Here is a 23,420-nt window from a genome sequence, read left to right as displayed (position 1 = left end):
CATCTTACGTTTAATACAACATCAAGCCAAACACCAAATAGGAGCGCCCATTTGGTGTTTGGTTTAGTGTTTTTTAGGTTTGGTCTTACCACTAAAAATGGTTTTTACCAAATTTTTAAGAATTTGGTGTTTGGTATTCATGTAGTCTCACATTTAAAGATGTTCTAAGCTATTTTTCATTGCTTTATAATGTAGGGTTAACTATTATTATCCCCCATGAGCCAATTAGGATTTCTCTTTTACTAGATGGGGAAATTAGGGTCTTTCCCCTAAGTACACACAAAAAAAAAAATCAACTTGGATTGACCATTGTTTTTTTGTGTGTATTTGGAAGGAGACTCTAAATCCTAATTGGCTCATATAGTAGGAGTAATATTGGTTAACCCTATAAAGTAAGTATGAAATCTTGAAAAGAAATCCTCTCTCCATCACTAAATGTTTTATTTCTTGCGTATTTGTTTAAGACAATATTTGTAATACCTAATGGCAAGTTTATGAACGAATAATAATCACAACCTGAATTGATTGCAATTTAGAACTTGAATGATTTCTACAGCTTTAATTGTTAACGGAGCTCAGGGAAGCCAGTAATTACAAGAGATGGTTTTCAATTTTCATACATATGGTGTCCACCTTTTCTGAAAGGGTCATTACATAGATGGTTTTCAATTTCTTGTATAAGTTATTCCAGGCGTCCAGCTAAGAGTTTGGATTTCTGATACTGAGTGAAATTATCAGTAGGGGGCCGATGTGCCTTACATTTTCCCTTTTTTCGTGTCCAATTGGATCCTTTATTCAGTGAATCATAGAATATTTCTTTGTGGGGATGCTACTTCTACTGCTTTCTCATTGGAAAAGTCTTTAGCAACACACAAAATGAACCGAAAATTGTGAACACAATGACGTGGCACTCATCAGGCAGGGGATGCGTGTGTATTTCTCAAAAAAGTACTGAAAATCAAGGTCTCTCAGCTTGCCACGTCATTGTGTTCACAAATTGTGTTCAAAGTGTGTGTTGCTGTAGAAGCACTCTTTCTCATTAGTACAAGATTTTGGCAAAAGCAACTAGGCAAATGACACCCATATTCTAGGAAGTCTCAAGTTTCTTCACTTCAAATTGCAGTGCTTTGACCTGCTTGGCAGAGTGCACCTTATAACGTTCAACAGATTGGACTGTATTATAATTTATCAGGGAATGTAGCAGGTTACCAAAAATATAGATAGTTTCGCAACTGACTAATTTGATAACCACAAAGATACGAGCAATCATTGTAATCGCAGTAATATTGTGAAAACCGGGTACAGACTTCAATGGGGAATATTATTCCATTTTAGATGGGAAAGATAGCATAATAGCTGATTCCCTCTGAACTAAAAGTGAAAGCATTTTCTGCTTGATGATGAAACACGAAGTATTCTCATTGCATTGACGCTCAGCCACAGATGGAGGACCCGGTAGTTTTTCTCAAGGCCCAAAATATCGCTGAGATTTCTAAAATATTGCTAATATATCTTGTTTTTTGGGTACACAAGAATTACAAGATGGAAATATTCGATGTATTTCTACCCTGTGCAGTTTAAACGCTAATCGGGAGCAAGTCGCTCCAAGAGCTTATAGCGATTAATCGGAATTAATCGTTTTAGTTAACCTATAATACATATGTCACATATCTATATCTTAATATTAAAGCTCCTACAAAAAGTATTTTTCTAGCTCTCTTAAAATTCCATGTCATCAATTCTTATTAAAATGGAAATTCCTCCTATTGAAAAGAGAAATTTGAGCACTTCTAATTAAAACCGGATTCTTTCTCCTATTATAATAGAAATTCTTCTCCTATAGAAAAAGAAAAATCTAACACTTCTAATTAAAACGGGAATCATTCTCCTATTAGAAACGGGAATCACTTTTAAATTAAAACGGGATCTCTCTCCCAATTAAAAAACGGATTTTTAAAACTTAATTAAACTCATTTGTTAGAAAATTAAAACGGGTTAGCGACAAAAATAGAAATCACGATTTGTTAGAAAATGTATATATGTATAGTTATGATTGTTAAGCAAATTTTTAAAATAGTCGGTGCGTATGCACGGGTCTACTTTCTAGTAAGTGATATAACAATCTAAAACAAAATAAAGTAAAAAAAACTACAAGCCTGAGTGGTGGAGTGCTAGCTAGCCTAAGAGTTTTCTTTGGTGGTTTTTCACTTTTTACGGTTTTGATTATTTTTCTTCGGTGAAGTGAAACATTTTCAATATATAGATTTGTGGGCTTTTCTTTTTTGGGTTTTTTTTTGTGGGTTTAAATTAAAAAAAAAACGAAAAACCTATAAACCTATTAATCGGCGTTTTTTTTATACCGATTTTCTGATTAATCGCCGATTAAGAAGAAATCGCCCGTTTTATGGCACCTACTCAGACCTTTAAATTTTTTCTTGATCGGATCGGTCGAGGGGCGTATAGTGCTTATGCGCTGATTAAGCGGCGATTAGCGCTTAAACTGCCCAGTCTCTACCTAACATTGAATCTTTTTTTTTGCCGATATATATCACAATTTCTGATATATATATATATCGATCGATATATATGATATAAGTTATTGATTTTGACCAATTTTAATTAAAATATCAATGATATTTTTTATATAATCGATGATATTTCTGATATATTGAATTATAAAACAAAATTTTGATTGGTCAACAAAAAAATATATATCTACCGATATATCGATATATCTGTTATATTTCAGTTTTTGAACACACCATATATTACTCGAATTCGATATTTTGGTCCCTGGTTTTTTGATAGACGGTGTATATAGGCACGTGGGATGTGAAACCAAGCATCCAAGTATAAGTGAAACAAAGCCACTCAGAACTCAGAAGTTCTAATGGTTTTCTCGATCAGTCGATGAACTCTCAAGGCTTGTTGATCACTGTACAGTAGCAGCACTGAAAGCGTGCAAGGAATCTCATGATATTTGTGTGAACTGATTATCATTGTGGTGCGTCATGCGTGAATTGTGAACTACATGTAAATCGATAAAATAAGATTTTTTTATTTCAGTATAGAACTTTTAAATAACTTTAGAAGCATTCGTATTCAAATTGCAATATCGCACGGATGCTAGATACTCTCATTGTGTAGAATCGAGATGCGCTCATTGTAGCTTTATGGGAAATCTCTCTAAGACTGTTTGATAGCCCTATTTGTTATGGCAAATAATGGCAAATGCAAAAAAACACTCATATTTGCCACTGTTTGATATTTTTTAAACCGGTTCCAAAGATTTGCCACACCTTTTGATTTGTCACCATTTTCGTGACACAAATTTTATATTGGAGAGAGCTGAGTAAATTTTGCCATGTCAAAATAACACATGAAATTTGCCACCGAAAAAAAAACATATTTTCCGCACTAAAAGAAAAAAACTTGATAACATCTCTCCAACCCAACTTCTTCAAAAGCCAATTAGTGAGTTGAGATTTTCTCAAAGAAGAAATCACTTCCTCTCCTTAACAGGTTCGTTCCTCTCTCTTCCTCTCTTTCATCCCTCCTCCTCTCTTTCTCTATTCGGTAGGTGTCAAAACAAATTGTATATATAAATATATATATTTTTTGCATTGAGAATGTTTTGGCAACTTATTAGATAAAAAGCTTGTTTCTTCTTGTTCAATTTTGGTACTCATCTCTTTATTTTAGTCAATTTTGAAGTATTTTTTATTTGGGTCTTGCCACTTTGGTTAATTTCAAGTGTAATTATGAAATGGGGGTGTGAGAATTTTGGTTAATAATAATAATTATTATTATTATTGTATTTTTATATTGTCGTTGAAAACGAGTTTTTGACTGAGTAGGAAAACGAATGGAAAGCGAGAAACAGATGAGGAGGGAAAGTGGGAGTAGATATAGGTTAAAGAAAGTAACGAAGTGCCTCTGTTCAGCAGAACAATTTCAAGTAGATGATATGGAGGATCCTCCTTCGGCGACGAGGGATTACTCAGCTGGTGCATTATCTTCTCGTGTTGGTGAGAGTACGTGAGGATAGACCTGATAATGGGAACATTGAAGAAGCTGAATCTTCTCTTTGTGAGAGTGGTTGTCTAAACTATGAGGTTGGTTTCATTTTTGGATGTTACGATCGTTTGTATATATAATCAATATCTGTGTATTTATAGTATGATAGGATCATGAATGTTGCCTATCAAGTTACATTTTGAATACTGTATCAAGGTGTATACTCTATAGACTATTTGAGAATGTTTGTTACAATTACAGGTAAGGCAGTTTAATAGCCTAAATAGGCTTCGTGATCATCCTAGAGATACAACTAAATAGGTATGTTCTTTTATGTTTGATGTTTCTTGCTTTTAATTTCATGAAATCAAGAACATGGTCTGCTAGCTATGAAGTTTTTTTTTTAAAACTAATTGTAGAGGGTGAACTTGAAATAAGTTGAAATCATGTTATTGAGTGCTATCTTTAGTAGTTATGAGCTTTATATTTTGGAATTAGAGTTAGTTTTGAGATGTTGATTACTTTAAACATGAAATAGTTGCAATTAGCTTTGTGAAATGAATGTTGGAACTGGCCAGAATTTGATTGGGGGTTATCCATTTGATCATCTAAAACGAAAATGATCAAAATCGGTGGTGGTGGTGGTGGTGGTGTAGTGAGTGTGTGCTGGTGGTGGTAGTGTGGTGTGTGTGTGTGCTGGCGGTGTTAGTGTGGCGAGTGTGTATTTGTGGGAAGTTTGTGTGAGTGTGTGCTGGTGGTGGGTGGTGAGTGTGTTTTGTGGTGTTGCGTGTGTGTGAATGTGGTGGTGGTGTGGTGAGTGTGTGTGCTGGTGGTGGTAGTGTGGTGAGTGTATTTGTGGTTTTGTGTGTGTGTGTGAGAGTGTGGTGAGTGTGTTCTGGTGGTGGTAGTATGGTGAGTGCGTTTTGTAGTGTTGCATGTGTGTGAGTGTGGTGGTGGTGTGGTGAGTGTGTGTTGGTGGTGGTAGTGTGGTGAGTGTGAATTTGTGGTGTTGTGTGAGTGTGGTGGTAATGTGGTGAGTGCGTGTTGGTGGTGGTAGGTGGTTTAGTGGTGTAATGACTAGTGTGTGTGGACTGGTGTGCAGTGGTGTGACTGGTAGGCGGTTGGACTGGTGGTGTGTATGGTGTGACTGGTAGTGCAGTGGATTGTTGCTGCTATTGGTGATGATGGTTCCAGGTGCTTCTGCTGCTACAGCTGATCCAGATTTCTTGCAAGTACCCGGGAGGTTTTAAATGTCAGATCCGACTTTTTGTTTTATGGTTTGTACTCGGGTTTCTATTATCATTGTGACTGCTACGACGTTTACTTATTTTTGTTGCATTCTCTCAGGCACAAGATTTTCGGCAGCAAGGGACCAAAATGAGGAGAAAGAAGATTTTGCAGAATATGAAGATAAAGCTGATTGTGTTGGGCATTCTCATTGCTTTGATACTCATCATTGTTTTGTCTGTTTGTGGTGGCTTCAAGTGTGGGAAAAAATAAGACTGGTGTAGTTCCTTAGCATTCACCCAATATGTACTGTGCTTTTGGTTAGAAGTATTATAGTGAACTGGTTACAACATCTCCATCAAGTGTGCTTCTTTGGAAAGGTTATATATTAGATCGGTTATAGCTTTGTTATTTTAGTGTTCACTTAACCATTGAGTTCCTCCCCCGTTTGATGCTATTCTTTTGGGGTGGGAGTGGTTTGTATTTTGTATGACACATGTATAAATTGTAAGCTCGAATTCTTTCTATACAATAATGGTGCACAACAACCTCTGAAGGTTCTAGAAGAATCCAAGTTAGCAAGTCAGCTTGAATCAACATTAACTGGTTAGAAGTTTGTTAGTAGTTTGTAACTAATTGTTCCACGTAGGTAGAGTTTGTTGTAACTAACTCAGATGAGTATAAATACAAGTGTAACAGAGAACACTAATTCATTCAATAAATTTTAGATTCATTTTAATCATTCTTCATGGTATCAGAGCTAAATGCTCAAAAGAGATTGATCCTCAAATTTGATTTTTTTTTCAATCTTCATAAGTTGTGTTTAATTGGTGTAAATCATCAAACACTCACCAATCAATTGAGTTGTGTTCTTCAAGATTCAACAATGATGAGAAGCAATCAGTTCAATCATACTCCAACCAGTAATCAGTTCAATGCTCTTCCTACAATGGCGGCATATGATTTTTCATCTATTCATCATCAAAATCTAGATGTAAGCTCGTTTCATAATCTTTAATTTCAAAATATATGTAATCTAGTTCCAATAAAATTAGATAGAGCAAATTACATATTGTGGAAATCAGTGTTCAAGCCTATTCTTTGAAACTTTAATTTTTTAGATTTAGTTAGTGGAATAGAGTTATGTCCAGATCAATTTTTAATTGATGCGAGAGGTGTTGTCACAAATCATGCTAATCCGGCATATCTTGATTGGTTAAGAAGAGATCAAACACTACTCATCTGTTTAAATGCGACGTTGTCTATTAAGGTGTTACCATATGTTGTTTTCTTTGTTAAAAGAGTAAAACTGGTTTTGGGAAGGGTTCTCGTCTCTTGTCTCTGTAATGGACAGAGAGATGGATTTTGTAATGCGGGTAAGGATTACCCGGTTGTTTGTAACTATGCGTGAGGTTCTGGATTGTCCCAAGGATGGTTGTTGTTATTTACGATGATTCACCATTTGGGAATCATCGGTTGTCATTTACTATGACTGGCTCGTTTGGGAGTCATAGGTTGCGTTTACTTGATTGTGGGAAATCCAGGAACTCACACATACAGAACCAACAGTTTTGAAAGAAAACCTAAATATGTAACTATAGTATTTGGAAATAATCGGTAATACGAGTATATATATAGATATTACTATGCTTATCACGAGGGGATTTAGAAAAGGAATTGTGAATTCCTATAAAGAAGGAACTGTTGTCGCATTTCCGGAGACGGCAGTTCGCTCTAGGATTCCAACTATGCTGTACCCCTTTCGAGGTGGTGGGCCACCTTTAAAGGGATGCATCACTGGATGTAGTCCGGGAATTCCTTTTCTACTTTTCTAGATAACCATGTTTGTACGCGTCACACCAGTATGGTGATTAGCTTGTGTGAGGTTACATGCTACCCTCGATGAGGTTTAGACGCCGAGAGAGAGTTTAGTCCACTCGGATGTGTGTCGATCCCGAAAGCGGTCTGCGGTCGTCGAACGGTTGACCACCATAAGTTAGGTGACGGCCCGATGGGGGTCGGGTCACAGGGGCCCACCCGAGACCTAAAAGCTTTGGGGATTTTGTGTATATCTGAACACGACAACGGCATTTCAGCTCCTCGCTAGTAAAATCGGAAAACAATCGTGCATGGTTCACAATCGGAAAGTCTTGAACCAAGATTTGCCTCGCGGATCGGGCCGAAAATACCGGTCGTTACCCTCACCATTCTAATAGGATCACGCCACAATAGTTGTTGTATGATGATTGTGAAAAACTCTATTTTGTATATCAATGAAGCATGTCGAGATGATTTCTGCTAGTTAGTGAGGTATATATATAGTCATGATATTTGAATACTTTTATAAAAACCCTGCATGTTTTAAATGTTTTCTATAAATAAACTATTTATTGGTTATGTGCGTTTCTACTGGGCATAGTTGTTTTGCTCATCCTACATTAACATTTCAGTCGAGCCCGTTGCAGAGGAGACTTTCCCTACCACCGAGGATGATGGTTATGGGGATTTGGGTGGTTTCCCCCATGCTTGACGAGGGATAGAGTCAAGTTCATATTTTGGGTTGTATAGAGATAGTCTAGTTTATTCTTTTGTTGTATATAGAGAGCATAGCTCTTTTCTTTTGGTTATATAGAGAGAGACTAGTTTCTTTTGTTGTATATATAGAGAGCTAGGTCATTTTGATGTAACAATCGATGTATTTGGCAATGGTTCTCCTTGTTTTGTAGATATACAGTCATATCCCTGTAGTATCTAAAGTTAAGAGTAGTATATATATGGTTGTTGGATATATATATATATATGGTTGGAAGGATGAATTATGCGATGTCCAGGTGTTATAACAGGTTTTTGTATACGAAACGTTGATTAAACAAAGGAAATTCTGCCAAAATTTTGTTAGAATTGGGATAGCGACCGCCTCGAGATTCATTTTCACGTCCTCGGGATGTGTGTTGGGTCTCGGGGCGTGACAGAACGTGGTATCAGAGCGTCCACTATTAGATCCGTCTGGGAGCTGTAGTGGGGGACTCGGTCATGACGCGTTTCGGAAGTTTAGTCGAAACCCAATAAAACCCTAAGTAGTGTTTACGTTACGTTAAATGTTAATATTAGCTGGGCAATAGCAAAATGTCGCACGGTTATTCGTCTTGTCACGGCTGAGAGCGCGGACACTTGTCGAAAGTTTGTGACGAATTGGACACTATATAGTATAAGTGATTTTTTTTTCATGTTCGATGGAGAGCTGAACTTGCTCTGGCGAAAACATGTTAGCCTGCCTGCTCTTGTCGTGAAAGTTCCAAAGAACTTAGCGCCTCGCGCGCGACCTCCTAAGCTCTTGCATAATTTTGAAAACTCTCTCTCTCTCTCATTTATCAAACACTGAGTTAGCTCTTTGTATATGTGCAGAATAGTTACCATGGATCCGGAAAGTACTAGTGGTGATGATACTACGGATCGTGGTCGGGAGGACCGAATGGATATGCTCCTCGCTATGATGAATCAAATGGCTCAAGCACAGAATGAGATGAGAGCTGAGATCGAAAGTTTGAGGGCTAGTAGGAACGAGCCCCAACCTCTCCCAACATCCGTTGTTATTCCACTTGGCGTAACTCCAGAGGTAGCATCCCCAACCGTAGTGAGAGTTGAGGAGTTCAGGCCACCAGTGCAAAGTCAATCAGGTTTTGTGCTTGCAAATTTCATCAGGTTACGTCCACCTAAATTTGTGGGGTCTTTTGAGGTTAAAGTAGCCGAAGACTGGTTGTTAGACATGTCTAGTATACTGGACTCCATGATGTGTACTGATGTGGAACGGGTTACTTTGGTTGCCTTCATGCTTAGAGGTGAAACCAAACACTGGTGGATCAGTGTTAAGGATGTGGAGACGTTTCCGATGAGTTGGGCTAAATTTGAGGAACTCTTCCTTTTGAGGTATGTTACCGAGGCGGCGAGAGCTAAGAAGCGAATGGAATTCCTCAAATTGGAACAAGGAAACATGACCGTGGGACAGTACGAAGAGAAATTCACTATTCTTTCACGATACGGGAAGGAGTTGATTTCCACAGAAAAAGCTAAGGCTAGGAAATTCATTGACGGGCTGAAACCGTATATGCAGAGCAAGATGTCGGTCCTTCCGGATCGATTTATATCTTTGAGGTCAGCGAGAAGGGCTCAAGGCATTGAAAGAGTTGATGATCGCTTATTGCTCCGCAGGCAAGAGGTTGGAAGGGTAAGACAATCGACATTTCGGCGGCGGCGCGGGATATGGGAAAGAGGCGAGGTTTATCAAGGCAATGGTTCCGGGTCGTAACGGATGTATAGGCGGTCATCCGCCGAAACAGTAACAATGGAGGAGGGCACCACACCGCATACATAGGGGTTTGAATGTGGTTAGGCCCGCCCGACGAGTCTACCAGTTCATGAGACCGATGAGTGGATCACAGATGGCATCGAGGGTACTTGCTCCTTCTCAGACCAGAGCACCAGCACAGAATTCTAGGCCTCAGGGTCAGAGAGCTAGATTGCAATCTGTAATACCGCAAAGTACACAGACAGGGCGAGAGGGTGTGGTTTGCTATGGTTGCGGTGAAGCTGGGCATATCAGACGGTTTTGTCCCAAGTCCAATTCGGGGGTGGAACAGAGACCACATGGCAAGGTGTATTATCTAGTGCCAGAGGAAAAAGTTGTGGATATTGATCCAGTCCAAGAGGAAGCCACAGTGTATAATGTGATGGGGGCCGATACCAGCGCTACCGATCAAGTGGTTGAAGGTATGATATGTTTGTTTACACATAAGGTGCATGTCTTGTTTGATACGGGTGCTACTCATTCTTTCATTGCTAAAAATTTTGTAGCAATACTGGGGTTGGATGTAGTTAACACCGGGAGGAAGCTTATTTTATCCACTCCGTTGGGGAAGAAAACTATGTTCTTCGAAGTGTGTCACCATTGTGTAATCACGATAGGTGATAATGAGTTGGTAGTTGATCTAACGGTGATGGACATAAAAGATTTCGATATTATAGTAGGGATGGATTTGTTAGGGAAATATCATGCCCAGGTTGATTGTTTTGCCAAAACGGTGACGTTTAGAGTACCGGGACAGCCAGAGTTTGTGTTTAAGGGGATTAGAAATACGGTCTCTCGAGTTGTGGAGGCCAAGTCTGACTTCAAGTATGATAGATACGGGTTGTTAGCTGGTCTTAGTCTCCAAGGGCCGAAGTTCGAATCTTCAGAGCTTGTTCCCGTGGTTCGTGAGTTTGCGGCAGTGTTCCCAGATGCATTGCCGGGATTGCCTCCCTGGCGTGAGATAGATTTTGTAATAGATCTACTACTGGGAACGTCGCCTATTTCGATGATTCCTTATTGAATGGCTCCTCTCGAAATGAGAGAACTCAAGTCCCAATTAGATGAATTGAAAAGATTGGGGTTTATAAGGGAAAGCCAGTCACCTTGGGGAGCACCGGTGTAATTTGTGAAGAAGAAAGATGGGTCTTTTCGGCTATGTGTGGATTATCGGAAGCTGAATAATGTGACTATCAAGAACAAATATCCGTTGCCTAGGATCAATGACTTATTCGATTAGTTAAGGGGTGCCAATTATTTCTCGAAGATAGATCTCAGAACAGGTTACCATCAGATGAGAATTCGAGAAGAAGATATAAAGAAGACAGCTTTCCGAACACGGTTAGGGCATTTTGAGTTTTTGGTGTTACCATTCGGTTTGACAAATGCGACAGCTGCGTTTATGGATCTCATGCACCGAGTGATGTGGAAATACTTAGATCAATTTGTTATCGTATTCATAGATGACATTTTGATTTATTCCAAGACTAGGGCTGAACATAAGGAACACTTGAGGATTGTTCTCCAAACCTTAGTTGATCATCAGCTTTATGCCAAGTTTAGCAAGTGTAAGTTCTGGTTGAATGAGATGAAGTTTTTAGGGCATGTTGTATCGGAGAATGGAATAAAAGTTGATCGTTCAAAGATAGAGGCAGTGAATAATTGGCCAAGACCGACGTCAGGGACGGAAATCAGAAGCTTCTTGGGATTGGCAGGATGTTATCGTCGTTTTGTAGAAGGATTCTCTAGCATAGCGTCATCCTTAACTAGATTGACACAGAAGGAGGTGAAGTTTGAATGGACGGAGGCATGCGAAAAAGCTTTTCAAGAGCTAAAGACGCGATTGATAATAGTGCCAGTTTTGACTATTCCATATCCGGAGAAGAGTTATGTGATTTATACTGATGCCTCTAACACCGGGTTAGGATGTGTTTTAATGCAAGAAGGCCAAGTGATAGCGTATGCGTCAAGACAATTGAATGCCCATGAGAAGAATTATCCTACTCATGACTTGGAGTTAGCTGCGATTATTCATGCCTTAAAGATCTGGAGACATTATGTGTATGGTGAAAGATTTGAGATATTCTCTGATCACAAGAGTCTCAAGTACTTGTTTTCGCAGAAGGATTTGAATATGAGACAGAGGAGGTGGGTTGAGTACATGGAGGACTATACGTTCTCATTGCAATACCATCCGGGTAAAGCAAATGTAGTTGCCGATGCATTGAGTAGGAAACGAGAACATGTTTGTGCTCAGATGATGATGAAGGAGTGGCAATTGCTGGAGTCTGCTGCTTCTTATGGTTTTGAAATCACGGGAAATGGAAGTGGAGATCCTCAGAAGTGCTGTTATTTAGCACAGATGACAATGACGGCAGAAAACACCTTAGTCCAGGAGATTGTGAATGCCCAGAATACATCAAAGGATGGACCTAGGTACCGAGGATATGTAGAGAATGCCGAGGATGTCGATTGGGAAAAACACGGAGACGAAAGTATCAGATTCAGAGGAAGAATTTGGGTACCGTTTGATCACTCTCTGAGGAATGATATCTTGAGGGAAGCACATAGATCGAAGTATACCATTCATCCTGGTGGTACCAAAATGTACAGAGATCTGCGTCGTCAGTTTTGGTGGCCGGGTATGAAGCGGCACATTGCGGAATATGTTAAGAAGTGTGCCACATGCCAACAGGTGAAAGCTGAACACCATAGACCACCTGGTCTTCTTAAACCTCTTGAGATTCCAGAATGGAAGTGGGAGAATATAACCATGGATTTTGTATCCGGGTTATCGAGGACCAGTGAGGGAATGGATTCTATATGGGTCATTGTTGATAGGCTGATCAAGTCTGCCCATTTCATACCTGTTAAGACTACTTACTCTGCTGAAAAGCTAAGTAGAATCTACATGTCAGATGTACTGAGGTTGCATGGGGCACCATTTTCGATAATTTCAGATAGAGGTACTCAATTTACCAGTTCATTTTGGAGAAGTCTTCAAAGGGAATTGGGAACCAGACTGAAATTCAGCACCGCATTTCATCCACAAACCGATGGGCAATCGGAAAGAGTCATTCAAATCATCGAAGATATGCTTCGGGCTTGCGTCCTTGATTTTGGGGGTAGTTGGAAGACTCATTTGGCATTGGCTGAGTTTGCTTACAACAACAGTTACCAATCTAGTATTAGTATGGCTCCGTTTGAGTTATTTGATGGCGGACCTTCGAACACACCTCTCTGGATTTGGTGAAACCGAGATATAGTATTATGTTGGGGCCAGAAATGGTTAGTGACACCACCGAGAAGATTAGAGTGATACAGAATCGGTTGCTCACAGCCCAGAGTCATCAGAAAAGCTATGCGGATAGGCGTAGACGTCCCTTGGAATTTTATGAAGGTGATAGGGTATTTTTGAAGGTATCTCCGAAGAAGGGAATTTAGAGGTTCGGGATGAAAGGGAAACTTGCACCTAGATATGTGGGACCGTTTCCGATTATTCAGAAGATCTCGGAGTTGGCGTATAGGCTGGAGTTACCGGAAAGGCTATCACGTGTCCATAACGTATTCCATATTTCGATGCTACACAACTATGAGCCGGATCCCCTACATGTTGTCGATTTGGAATCGTTGGAGTTGGAAGAAGACATTACCTATCCGGAAGGGCCAGTTCAGATCCTAGATACGAGAGAGAAGAGATTGAGGTCCAAGGTCATTCCATTGGTAAAGGTCTTATGGAGAAATCACAACGTGGAGGAAGCAACATGGGAGAAAGAATCCGATATGAGGCAACAATATCCAGAATTGTTCGAGAACTAAGGTATGATTTAATTTCGAGGACAAAATTTTCTTTTAAGGAGGGTAGGATGCAAAGTCCTAAATTATTATTAAGGGTAAATTAGTAAAAGACACTTGAACCTTAGGGGCGATTCGTGGCCGCGGATAGGATAGACGGTTAGCCTGACGTAATGTAAATTTATTTAACACCGACCGAGAAAACCAAGTTAGTTCAGGAAAACCTCTCGAAAAATTCTAAGGTTTCATATAACTGGCTACTTAAAATATTCGAAAATCGAAAAGAAGATAAATAATATGTGATAAAATAATTCGATACCGGGTAAATTCGTGTGCGCATAATTAAATACTTGCATAGTCAATAAGAGTCTGTCGCCTGTAAACCGGAAACTTTAAAAACTGGACAAGTCATTCGACGACAGCGTCGTAATTTTGGTATCGCGTGCGCAAACTTGGGAGTTGCACGCGAGAGCGGGGGATTCAAAACCTTGTTGGATGCTAAATTAGAAGGTAAGGGGTAGGATGGTCTTTTGGCTAAAAATTAGACAAAATCGCACCAAAACAATAAAAAATCGCACCCAATTCTCCAATTTCGCCAATACTGAAAACTTAGGAGAGAGAAAACTCCATTCTCCCAAATTCAATTGATCTAAACCAAAAATTCTCGCCACCCACCTCTTGTAAACACTAGAGTCAAGTGTAGAGCTTCAAAATTGATTGGAAGTTCGTCGTATCACAGCGACAGGTGAGTAAATTCTTCTCAAATCGCTAGTGTAAACTCGATTTCGATTTAATTGGTTGTATTTGATGAGAGATAATTGATATGGGGTGGTGTGGTATTCGGCAGTAGCTTGTTTGGAGAAGTAGAGCTTGAAATTGGTGGAGAAACAAGCTAAGGAGCTATTCTTGGCCGACTTGGTAAGGATTTCGGTATATTCAATCAATTTTAGAGCATTGATGTTAGTTCACACTTGTTTAGGATCATGTTGAGTATTAAGTGAGTGAGAAAGAGCACCCACTTGGTATTATTGGATTTAATGTGAATTGAAGAGTGGAATTTGTTATAGTTAGAGTTGGGAAAAAAATCATAATCGTTAGTGGATTGATAGATATGATTGGCATTGACGTGCGGTTCTATAGTGGCTGTAAATGACTACAGAGCCCTGTCAGAGGAACAGTGCTAGAAATGGCCTGTAGCTCTGTTAGCTACGAAACCAAATTCTTAGCGTCGAGATTTCTTCTCGACTTACATTAGATAAGAATTTCCTCGTTAGTTTGATAAACTCTAACGATCTACGTATATATATGATGTTATAGGAGTAAATACGAGTGGATTCGGTTAAGTGGGCTCGATTCAGTTAAGTGGGCTTGAGGAGAACGGAGCTTGCTAAGGTAGGAACCTACATACCAATATATAGTCTGCTTATTTTCATGCATGATTTGAGTTGCTTAAAATGATAAGAGATAGTTTGTATATCAACCATGCATGTATATATGATATTCATGTTTTTGCATTGTAGTTTTCCTCGATATAAATTAAGTATATGGATAGCTTTCGGGTGAAATGGTTTTTTTGCGAAATCTGGGTAGCGGGGATTTGTTTTCTTTGTTAAAAGAGTAAAACTGGTTTTGGGAAGGGTTCTCGTCTCTTGTCTCTGTAATGAGACAGAGAGATGGATTTTGTAATGCGGGTAAGGATTACCCGGTTGTTTGTAACTATGCGTGAGGTTCTGGATTATCCCAGGTATGGTTGTTCTTATTTATGATGATTCGCCGTTTGGGAATCATTGGTTGTCATTTACTATGACTGGCCCGTTTGGGAGTCATAGGTTCGCGTTTACTCGATTGTGGGAAATCCAGAACTCACACATCTGAGACCAACAGTTTTAAAAAGAAAAACTAAATATGTAACTATAGTATTTGGAAATAATCGGTAATACAGTATATATATATAGATATTACTATGCTTATCACGAGGGATTTAGAAAAGGAATTGTGAATTCCTATAAAGAAGGAACTGTTGCCGCATTTCGGAGGCGGCGGTTTCGCTCTAGATTCCAACTAACTGTGGTGTACACCTTCGAGGTGGTGGGCCACCTTTAAAGGGATGCATCACGGATGTAGTCCGGGAATTCCTTTTCTACTTTTCTAGATAACCATGTTTGTGCAGCGTCACGGTATGGTGATTAGCTTGTGTGAGGTTACATGCTACCTCGATGAGGTTTAGACGCGAGGAGTGAGAGTTTAGTCCACTCGGATGTGTCAAAGATCCCGAAAGCATCTGCGGTCGTCGAACGGTTGACCACCGTAAGTTAGGTGACAGCCCGTATGGGGGTGGTCAGTCACCGCGGCCCACCGAGACCTAAAAGCTTTGGAGATTTTGTGTAATGCGAACCACGACAACTACATTTCAGCTCCCCCTGCCAAGATAAAATCGGGAAAACAACGGTGCATGGTTCACAATCGGAAAGTATCTTGAACCGAGATTTGCTGTTGTGGTACCGAAAGTACCGGTCATTACCATCACCATTCTAATAGGATGCAGCGGCCACAATAGTTGTATGATGATTGTGAAAAACTCTATTTTGTATATCAATGAAGCATGTCAAGATGATTTCTGCTAGTTAGTGAGGTATATATATAGTCATGATATTTGAATACTTTTATGGAAACCCTGCATGTTTTAAATGTTTTCTATAAGTAAACTATTTATTGGTTATGTGCGTTTCTACTGGGCATAGTTGTTTTGCTCATCCTACATTAACATTTCAGTCGATCCCGTTGCAGAGGAGACTTTCCCTACCACCGAGGATGATAGTTATGGGGATTTGAGTGGTTTCCCCCATGCTTGACGAGGGACAGAGTCAAGTTCATATTTTGGGTTGTATAGAGATAGTCTAGTTTATTCTTTTGTTGTATATAAAGAGCATAACTCTTTTCTTTTGGTTGTATAGAGAGAGACTAGTTTCTTTTGTTGTATATATAGAGAGCTAGGTCATTTTGATGTAATAATCGATGTATTTGGCAACGGTTCTCCTTGTTTAGTAGATATACAGTCATATCCCTGTAGTATCTAAAATTAAGAGTAGTATATATATGGTTGTTGGATATATATATATATATATATATATATATATATATATATATATATATATATATATATATATATATATATGGTTGGAAGGATGAATTATGCGGTGTCCAGGTGTTATGACAGGTTTTTGTATACGAAACGTCAATTAAACAAAGGAAACTCTACCGAAATTTCGTTAGAATCGGGATAGCGACCGCCTCGAGATTCATCTTCACGTCCTCGGGATGTGTGTTGGGTCTCGGGGCGTGACAAGACTTTTATTAGAAATGACTAGAACACTTCTCTCTCAATCTCAAATTCCTACTCAATATTGGCTGGAAGTGGTTCATACTGCAACATTTCTTGTAAATCGACTACCATCATCTTCAATTCATAACTCTTGTCCTTATGAAAAGATGTTCAAATAGTCTCCAAATTATTCTTTCTTAAAAGTTTATGGCTGCAGCTGCTTTCCTTGGCTAAGACCATACTCTAAAGGTAAACTAGATATGAGAAGCAAACTCTGTGTCTTCATAGGTTATAGCCTCAATCACAAGGGTTATAAATGCTTGGATCCTCAAGCTGGAAAGATTTATGTCTAGACATGTCATTTTTAATGAGTCTGAGTTTCCTTACAAATCTAATATGTTTTTTTTCTGCATCCTCTAACATGTTTACTCCTTTTGTTAAATTTCCTCTTACTCATACTCATAGTTCTGACTCAATACAAACTTCTGATTTCATTCAAAAGAATATTCTTGAATCTTCTACCTCTAGTTCATCACTTCCAGTTTCATCTTCTAGTGACTCTGTCCTGTCAGTATCCAACTCTCACCATATGACTACAAGAGCCAAAATTGGTATTACAAAACCTAAAGCTTACACTGCAACTAAACATCCATTGCCTATTGTTCTTACCACATCTTTACAAAATTTGCCCAAAACTCTAACAACCTATACTCAAGTAGTAAAGGATTCTAACTGGAGATCAGCCATGGCTGCGGAGTATAATGCTTTAATTTAAAATCATACATGGATATTAGTTCCTCCTGATGCAAGTCAGAATCTTGTTAAAAACAAATGGGTTTTTAGGATCAAGCAAAAGGCTAATGGAAGTCTTGATAAATTCAAAGCTAGGCTTGTGGCAAAGGGTTTCAATCAACAATTTGGAGTTGATTTCACTGATACATTTAGTCCTGTGGCAAAGCCTTCTACTATAAGGATGATATTGGTAGTAGTGCAGAATGATTGGGATATTAAGCAATTAGATGTTTCTAATGCATTTATACATGGCCATTTAAAGGAGGATGTTTACATGGTACAGCCACAAGGTTTTGTCGATCTAGAGAAAACTCATTATGTGTGTAAGTTGCAGAGATCTCTTTATGGTTAAAGACAGGCACCTCGAGCTTGGTATGAAGAACTAGTAAAAGCTTTACTATCTCTTGGTTTTAATCTTTCAAAGGCAGATCCTTCTCTCTTTGTCAGAATAATGCATCATACAACTACTTATGTTCTTATATATGTTGATGATATTACAATCACCGTGATTTCTTCAAGGTACTATACTTCTCTTATCTAGCTGCTAAGTTCTAAATTTGCAATGAAAGATCTTGGTTCCATTCATTTCTTCTTAGGTATGGAAGTTTAGAGAAGCAAGAAAGGGCTATTTCTCTCTCAAACAAAGTATACCTATGATTTATTAGAAAAAACAAAGATGTTGGATGCTAAACCCTGTTCTACTCCATGTTCTACATCAGTAAAACTTGAACCTAATTCTGGTGATGCCTTAACAGATTGTCACACCCCGAATTTTGATGAATCATATAACATAATTAATATATGACTCCTCGATATCCGAGGTGTGACAACAACCTCCAATCTCAACCTATCGCATACACCTAATATAACATAACACCAAAGAATGTAATAATAATCATTGATACTCAAAACAAATATCTCTTCATAATGAAAAGTCACAATTAAGGTTAAGTTACAAACTTCCTCACTTAACAATTTTGAAGTAAAACCAAAACATTGGTCTCCAACAAATTCTGCTACATCTCAAAGGAAAATGAATGACATCTTATTAAAAAAATGCTAACATAAATCACGAGCAACAAGCCACCTTCTCAAAGATCCACTAACCCTGTCTAGGCTGATCGACTATGTTCATATAGGAACACACCCGATTAGCAAACATGCAAATCGGGTCAGCATTATAAACAATGCTGGTATGAGTAGCTTTAAAAAAACAATTTAAATATACATATACTAATAAAACAGGTAGTTCCTCCACCGAGGCGCCTTAGCTTAAGGTAGTTAGTCGTTCCTTCATAGAGGCACCTTAGCTTCTAACTGATAATAAATAAACTTATGTTACACTAGTACTTACCTCCATGCATGCTCTATCACCGAGTGGGTTATCTCTGCAGAAATAATTAGTTTAACCCACTCTCCTGCAAAACAATTTTCAATTGAAATATTATAACGAAACGTAACTTGCAAATCTTAAAAATAATAAACACGCCAGCGAAATTTATCCTATTAATGATGTTTAACAAGTGTCCCTAGCAGCACGTCGTCTCTATGTCTTACATAGTTTTCCTGGCTACCACAATCGCTACCCAATGCCGAACATGTACATCCACATGCCTCCCCTCACATACTGGACCACTTCGTGCATAATTACCCTAAGCGGGATTTCACATACTAGGTAACCCTCACACAGAAGCCATTATGTGAGTAATGCCACTATTCGGCATAAAAAAATAACACGTGTCTCGTTCTAAAGTTTGCGAACGAGATAATCAAGCCACTATTCGGCTACGCCAGAAGGGCCATTCATATTCACTGAAACACCAGAAGAGCCAATCAAATTACACACTCCCTACACAGGGCTAATCACATGAGTTGTGGTAGCTAGGTTCTAGGATTTTCGTTACGTAATTTATTCAAATGTATGCATCTATGCATCTTAAAATTTCCCTATCTTCATGTGTCAATATTTACACAAGATCAACGTCAAATCTATATTAGATACTGACAAACAAGTTTATACAAGTGTCACTAACATCATATCATCGGATTGGTCCATAAAATTCAATTTATAAAATTTTGGAAAAAGTCAACAGTCAATAGTCAATCTCAACAGTCAACAGTCCTAACCAGTGGTCATCCAAACCGGTCATCACCCAAACCCATATTTAAAAATAGTTCAAACCATGGTCCTAATCGACTTGGCTAAACTGACCCAGTTCAATAACTTAAGCCTTAACCCGACCCATAAACTGATTTGGCCTAACTTGAAATATCTAACCGAAACAGATCTTAGATTACTATGCGATCCCCTTAAAATACTATGGACCAGCCCACATAAAAATTTAAACCAGCCCAAAAACAAAAGATAAATTTCGGCCCAAGCCCAACTAATTACCAACAAATTTAATAAATTTTAAACACCGACCGGGAGCACTGGATCTCTCTCTCTGTCATCTCCTTCCCAGCAGCAGCTTGATTCCATCCACCACAAACCTCCACACACCACCATACAAAAACCAATCGAAATTAGTTAGGGTGAAAAACCACAACTTTAATTCACCAAGAAACTCCAAATGTTAAGTTTCGAAATCACTCCCCCAACCATGGATTTGGATCTCCATTAACACTATTTCCCCACTTCAATCAACTACATAATACTCACAATAACAATTTATATCCATATATGGATAAATAATTAAAATTAATTAGTAGTCACATCCATTTTATCAGTATAGCTTGGTTTCAATAGTAGGTAGAATATTTCGACACAGAACAGAATGAACAGGAAAAATGAACAGAAAACTTATATATTTTGACAATAAATTCCTAAATTCTAAATAGACGAAAATCATAGTTTTGGTAGTCAGTGAAAGATAAAATCTACTCACTTTTTCTGCAAAAAGAATAGATAAAAAATAGAACGCCAAAAATCCGATCCAAGCTAGCTAGGAGAATGCACAAACCCTGCTCCTTTCTCTTTCTTCTTCCTTTTTGTTCACTAGTTTAGTTATGAGCAAAAACCTTCTTTTTCTTAAAACCCTAAGTCTATGCTAAGTCATTTTATTCCAAGGAATTCTCTACCATATTTTATGCCTAACTATTCGAGACTTTCCAAATTTTAAAACTCTCTACAAACCTTTCAAATTTCAAAATTAAATTCATTTCATACATATTTCGAAAATATCTTATTGTTTTCCCTCCTTTCTCTTTTCATAAACAAATGTCAAACCAAATTACTAGCACATTGACCATGAAATAAATATAGTAGAAATACTAAATATTATGAGATAGTAATGTAAAAATAATAGGGTCTTACACTGATCCTCAAGAATACAGATCAGTGGTTGGTGCTCTTCAATACTTAACTTGGTCTAGACCAGATATATCATTCTCTGTCAATCAGCTAGGACAGTTTATGCATGCTTCTACTTCCTTTCACATGACTGTTGCAAAGAGGGTTCTTAGGTATCTAAAAGGTACACTTACAACAGGTATATATTTCAATAAAGGATCTGCTGTCATTACTACTTATTCAGATGTCGATTGGGTTGGATGTCTATCAGATAGGAGATCCACTACAGGGTTTTGTATTTACTATGGCAACAATTTGATCTCTTGGTGTGCTAAGAAGCAAGCAACAGTTGCAAGATCGAGTACTGAATCTGAATATCGAAGTTTTGCCTATACTACAGCAGAACTCTATTGGTTATGTATTCTATTCAAAGATTTACAAATTCCACTGACACAACAACCACTGTTATGGTGTGACAATATCAGTGCTATTTCACTTTCCAATAATCCAGTTTTTCATGCTTGCACAAAACATTTGGAGGTGGATTATCATTATGTCAGAGAATTGGTCAACAGTAAATTGCTTCATATTCAATATGTGTACACTGCTAATCAAATAGCTGATGTGTTTACCAAAGGATTTGCCACTCAACAATTTCAAGATTTAATATTCAAGCTCAAAGTGAGAGATTCTCCCTTTAGCTTGAGGGAGGGTAATGGTGCACAACAACCTCTGAAGGTTCTAGAAGAATCCAAGTCAGCAAGTCAGCTTGAGTCAACATTAGTTAGTTAGAAGGTTGTTAGAAGTTTGTAACTAATTGCTCCACGTAGGCAGAGTTTGTTGTAACTAACTCAAATGAGTATAAATACAAGTGTAACAGAGAACACTAATTCATTCAATAAATTTTAGATTCATTTCAATCATTCTTCATACAAGTAAAGACTGTCGCTGGAGCTTTTGTGCCATGTGATGTATGCTGTTCTAACTGAAGGATTTCCTAACATGTATAAATTGCCTTTTGTGCCATGTAATGATAGATTGCTTACAGAAGTTTGGCAAACATCTCAATGTGGTAATGTGGTCATAAATCACCCCAAAACAACAACAGATCTGGAAGGGGTCTTGTTAAGGACCAAAAAGAGAAAGAACCTTTAATTGTTGTCTAAGTATCCAAAGTGTTTATTGGAATTGGGCGCATTCATTTTTGGTGTGTGGATGGGTTTTTAGGTGTTTGGATGGGTTTTTACCCAAACAGGAAGCATGAACTTGAAGTGTACCGTCAGTTATTGGGCTTGTTCTATCGGCAATCCACTTCCTATAAGTTTTTTCTATAACTTCCTGCAATGTTTTTTCGTAACTAGGCAATCCAATTCCTACAAGTACATAATTTGTTTTTGTTAACTAGCAATCCACTTCTTATATAATTTTATTTAGTAATCAACTTCATATAACTCGAAGAACTACACTAGTATAAATAAAAAGTTTTTCGAATTAAGTTAGAGTTTCACGTCTGGGTACTATCTTATGGTTTAGGGTGGTATTATCTTGTTGAGTACATGAATGTTGGAAACTCGAAGCACCTTTGCCAATTTTTAGACCTTTCACTACTGAGTACATGAATGTTGGAAACTTTTCAATTACCGTTTAGAAAAATACTAGAAATTAGGGACGATTAATTTTGTAATGTTGGAGACATGCAGTATGCGTATATACCTTTGATTTAAAGTGTTGAAACTATCCCATTATATGGATCTTGAACCAACTTTTAGCTGAGAGAACATCTTTTAGCCTTTCTTTTGTTCGGTGGCAGTGGCTACTCCGGCCGCCACCGCCGGACGTGGTAATTTCTAAAGCAACATGTCCATGTATTACTCTTGTGCACTCATGGCTGCAAGATCGGTAGGTACTTGGTTGGGATTGTTTCTTGCATCTCAACTGCTCTTCTCATAACTACTGATTATCAAACTTCCTCTTTGGACAGCTTAAAGCTTTAATCTTTTCAATGCAGTAATGATAATTAGTTTGTGGCTACTTTCGTTAGATCTTGTAGCACTCTTAGTATCCATGATTCATGGCCATATCTTGTATCGGTAATGAACTGTTAGATTTTTTGTTTGTAATTCCAGTGACTATGGGGTTGTGTGGTTGTGTGCTAAACCCATTGGAATCTGGAGGTGGTTAGATGTGATGCAGCGTAGCTGCTGGCAATTCCCTTCGGTGCATTTCGATTTGTGAGGGTGTTGCAATTTGAGGACTGGAATCTCAGCTAATAAGCTTCAACGGTTTGAGGACTGGAATCTCAGCTGAAAAGCTTTGATGGATTGAGGACGAGAATCTCAGCTGAATAGATTCGACGGTTTTAGTCTGGGATTGATTGACATTTAGCGATTATACCACCATCGGAAACTGCAGTTCGGCTTGTGCTTTTCACATGGGCACTGACTGGAAGGAGATAGTAGCTGCGATTATACGCCCGACGCTCTTGGCAATTACCTTGGTGCATGGATGACCACAAGGGTGCTGGTTGTGGTGGCCGGGGCAGCCAACAACGAGGGTGATGGTTTTCGGGTCTAGAAGGTGGAGATCTGGTCTCCTTGATCCGTTGGTCCTATAGGCATTTCGTTGGGCTTTTC

At 38.5% G+C, this 23,420-nt stretch overlaps 1 long non-coding RNA gene and 1 pseudogene across 2 annotated transcripts; both read left to right on the top strand.

The window, feature by feature from the left end:
* Positions 1 to 2,599: 2,599 nt before the first annotated feature.
* On the top strand, positions 2,600 to 5,942 carry LOC147517721 (uncharacterized). Of its 2 annotated transcripts, none has more exons than XR_015213937.1 (4): positions 2,600 to 3,522; positions 3,948 to 4,115; positions 4,279 to 4,338; positions 5,120 to 5,942. It is a non-coding gene; the product is annotated as an uncharacterized LOC147517721 (long non-coding RNA). The 2 variants fall into 2 exon arrangements; XR_015213936.1 differs by having other exon boundaries at positions 2,610 to 3,522; positions 3,858 to 4,115.
* A 2,717-nt stretch (positions 5,943 to 8,659) lies between these two features.
* On the top strand, positions 8,660 to 21,579 carry LOC147517720 (uncharacterized; annotated as a pseudogene).
* The last annotated feature ends 1,841 nt before the right edge of the window (positions 21,580 to 23,420 follow it).

The sequence above is a fragment of the Coptis chinensis genome, chromosome 2 (genome assembly GCF_015680905.1).
Source record: "Coptis chinensis isolate HL-2020 chromosome 2, ASM1568090v1, whole genome shotgun sequence".
In the NCBI taxonomy this organism is placed as follows: domain Eukaryota; kingdom Viridiplantae; phylum Streptophyta; class Magnoliopsida; order Ranunculales; family Ranunculaceae; genus Coptis; species Coptis chinensis.
This window is presented reverse-complemented; position numbering and strand designations above follow the sequence as displayed.